A 4,111-nucleotide genomic window follows, 5' to 3' on the forward strand; every position below is an offset into this window, starting at 1 on the left:
AGCAATCAGATCCCACCAGTGACGCTGCCTTCGGTCACCCCCCAGGACTGAATCTGCTGCCAATTCTGACAGTGGGTGCAGTGGGAGAGTAGTTGGGCTGTTATTGTTTTCTGCTGGAATGCAATTGCCCCCCCTACACCCCACAAAACCAACCCCATGGTTGCTCAGGGTTAGCACTGCTGCCTCATGGCACCAGGAACTAAGGAATAATTCCACCCTTGGGGGTCTGTGTGCAATTTATGAAGGGTAGGAAAATGGATCTGAGTTGGTTAGTCTTCGGAAGATCAGTGCAGATATGTTCGGCTGAAGGACCTGTTTTTCCACATTGTAGGAGTTCTACGATCCTATGAGCTTTGCTTTCAGGGGACACTGCTGCTCATTGAGCCAGGGACTGCACATTGCCAATGAAATGATCTAGAGAAACCTAAGACCGCAAGACCATCAGAGCAGATGTTAGACCAATGGGCCGGACGAGTATACTCTGCCATTAATTAGAGACAAAAGTAGTGCAGATGAGATTAGCTACAGTGTGGAAACAGGCCATTCATCCCAACAAGTCCACATCGACCCTCCGAAGAGTAACCCATCCAGACCCATTTCCCTCTGACTAATGTACCTAACTCTATGGGCAATTAAGCATGGCCCATCCACATGACCTGCACATCTTTGGTTTATGGAAGAAAACAGGATCATCCAGAGAAAACCCACGCAGACACTGGGAGAATGTGCAAACTCCTCACAGACAACCACCCAAGGCTGGAATCAAACCTGGTTCCCTGGCGCTGTGAGGCTGCAGGTGTAACCACTGAGTCACTACATATTGCAACCCGAGGTAGGCAAGCAGGAGGTTGGGAGCCAGCAAGCCAGGCAGCACCAGGGTGTGGAGTAGTCAGCGTTTTGGGTATTAACCCTTCTTCAGGACTGAAACGTTGACTTCTCTGTGAGAAACGATTTACGGAAATGTTGTTGGGGGTTGGAGGATTTGAGCTACAGGGAGAGGCTGAATAGGCTGGGGCTGTTTTCACTGGAGCATTGGAGGCAGCGGAGTGATCTAATTGAGGTTACAAAATCATGAGGGGCATGTACAGGGTAATAGACAAGGTCTTTTCCCTGGGCTGGGGGAGTCCAGAACTAGAGGGCATAGGTTTAGGGTAAGAGGCGAAATGTATAAAAAGGGACAACTTCTTCATGCAGAGGGTGGTACTTATATGAAATGAGCTGCCACAGGATATGGGTCAGGTGTTGTCAAATGGGACTAGATTAATTTAGGATATCAGGTCAGCATGGACAAGTTGGACCGAAGGGTCTGTTTCCATGCTGTACGTGTAACTTACTACTGGTCCTGATGTAAGTTTAAAATAGAGTCCAAGTAACTTTGAATAGTTCAATCTTGTTGAGCTCACCTCCTGAAAAGTTTCAGATGAATCCCTCTGAGAGATACTGTTTAAACATGCTGAGTTGGACAAAGTATCCCATCAAGTTCAACACAAACCCAGAGTTGAAGAAGTCAGAAGTCAGAACACCAAGGGGACCAAAATTGATCACAATATTCCAGGTACGGCCTCATCAACGTCCTGTATAACTACAACATAACTTGCCAACATCTATACTCAATTCCCTAACCAATGAATGTCAGTGTGCTGAAACCTCTATTCACTGCCTTGTGTACCGATGTTGTCAGAGATATAGGACCTACATTAAACTGATGGGCAATCCAGCTGCTGAGAGCCCAGAAGCAGAGTAGTGCTTCGTGAGTGTGCTAGGCTTTAGATTTTGACACCACCTCCCCACACTTCTGGAGACCTCAGGTCTGTAGCTTGCCTTCTTATCCTTGACGGTTTTCCACCTGTTTGAAACAGCCTGTCCTGCAATTAACCCCTTTACGCCAAGGCATTCCTTCTACAGGCAGAATTAATTGTCCTTCTGTCACACAGTTATTAAACACCATTATCTCATCTGTCCAAAGGAACAGCTCATTGTTTTGCCTCCTCCTGCCCAGCGATAGTTAATGTATGTTATTTGTTAACTCCCTTGTAGCAGTTTCTCATTGGCCCTTTCGTTTCTTGGTCCAGAAGGAGTTATTGCTGACTCATGGAGTTATCAAAGTTCTGGAGTTTACAGGATCACACCACATTCCTCTCTGCCTCCCCCAGGAATAACGATTGCTCCTGAGATACTCACAGTTCCTGACGTTCCTTGATATCCCCAAATACAATCCATATGTCAGGAAATCACTGGTGCTGCCCTGACATAGATAGTCATTGTTTGAACAGAAGATTATGGGGAGAAAATGCAGAAATCCGAAATGCAAAGAGACTTAGGAGTTCAAGTCCAGGATTTTCTCAAAGTAAACTTGCAGGTTGAATTGCACTTTCCCCTGCAAGTGCCGAATGTGTGACACCAGCCCATTTACCTATTCCCTCCTCGCTATCCAAGGGGCCAAACTTACCTTCCAGGTGAAGTGGCACTTTACCTGCACTACCCACAACCCAGTCTACTGCATTTGCTGCTCACAATATGGGCTCATCTACATTGGGGAAAACGAACCGTAAACTGGGTGACTGCTGCACAGAACATCTACGTTCTGCCTGCAAAAAAGACCCTGAGCTTCCAGTTGCCTGCCAATTCCACACCCCACCCTGTTCCCTGTCCAACATCTCTGTCTCAGGTTTGCTGTTGTGTTCCAGCGAAGCTCAGCACCAGAAGAACGAAGAGCACCGAATATTACACTTGGGGACATTGCATCCCTCCGGTCCCAACAGCGAATTCAATAATTCTAAGGCCTGAACTCCATGGTATCCTCGTCCCTGCCGCACACGCCAAGCCCTGTTATCACATAGTCTGTCATTCCACACTCCTCAAACACGAACAGTGTCCATTAACAGTTATTCACCCCCACCCCCCCCACTCCACGCAGATCGTTATCAACTCCTTTTTCTGTCCAACAGTTCTTCCTTCGGTTTGGGCTCTGTCCTGATCTTCCCTTCCTCCCACAATATCTCCTGCATATAAACCGACATTTTCCCAATCACCATCTGTTCTGTGGAAGGGTCACCGGCAACTCCTGTTTTTTGTTCCTGATATACAGCATCCGCAGTTCTTTCAGATTTTTATTGAGAGAGAGTTGGAAATTGTTTCGAGAGACAGAAGGAGAAGGGGGAGAAACAGAACAGACATGAACGTAAAATCATTGTAGTGCGACCACTTCCCTTAAGCATGAATAGAGCGCATGGGCTATCAGTGAGCTTGTGGCGCAACGGTAGCGCGTCTGACTCCAGATCAGAAGGTTGCGTGTTCAAATCACGTCAGGCTCACGACAATCAACATCTAACATTTCAGATAAAGAAAGGAGTACGTTGTATCGAAAGTTCTTTGCGGAAACTTTCGATCACACATGAATCTTTGCTGTCAGTTTGAGTTGTGAACACTGTGTCAGGGAGGTGGTGTGCCCATTGTTTGGGTAAATGCTCAGCTCCCCGCAATGTGAGAAGTCGAACACAAACTGTTCATCACGGGATTTAAACGCACAGCCGCTTCGTTCAGTTGGTGACCGCGGGGTGTGAATAACATTATACCGATTTTTTTACAACATAATCTAGAGATTTCCATCCAGGTTTTAGTCACATCAAACTGCCACGTAATGATGTTATGGCCTGAGTAAACTATAATAACGTGAAGATCGCTGGGATGATTTTCTACATCCGACTGCAATATAAACACAGATCATTGTTTCCAGTTTTGGTGGAACAAAAGATATCATATTGATGGAAAATTACAGTTAGTGCAAACACAGCTAGCCATCGATAAATATTAATCCTGTTCACTTCAATGGCCAAATTTCAATTCAGGAACCAAGTGCACTCGGCTGCTTGTAACATAGACAACATGACAAAATGGCTCATAGGAGCAGAAATGGGACATTGAGGAGAAGTGAAATGTTTGCTTTTGGTCACCTCGACAATTGTTAGAAAAACAGGTTGAAAGGATTCTTAAAAGGTGTCTGAAGTAGTGGTGTGGCATAATACTTCAGACAGCGCAAAGGGGAAGACCACTTTCTAGTGGAAGAAAAAGACATTCCTTATTTCTGAAAGAACTGGGAAACAGAAGAGGG

The 4,111-nt window shown here is 45.9% G+C and overlaps 1 non-coding gene across 1 annotated transcript; it reads left to right on the forward strand.

The window, feature by feature from the left end:
* The first annotated feature begins 3,242 nt into the window (after positions 1-3,242).
* On the forward strand, positions 3,243-3,314 carry trnaw-cca (transfer RNA tryptophan (anticodon CCA)). The gene has a single exon. It is a non-coding gene; the product is annotated as a tRNA-Trp (tRNA).
* Positions 3,315-4,111: the final 797 nt, after the last annotated feature.

Source organism: Chiloscyllium punctatum, chromosome 36 (genome assembly GCF_047496795.1).
Source record: "Chiloscyllium punctatum isolate Juve2018m chromosome 36, sChiPun1.3, whole genome shotgun sequence".
NCBI classification, from domain to species: Eukaryota; Metazoa; Chordata; class Chondrichthyes; order Orectolobiformes; family Hemiscylliidae; genus Chiloscyllium; species Chiloscyllium punctatum.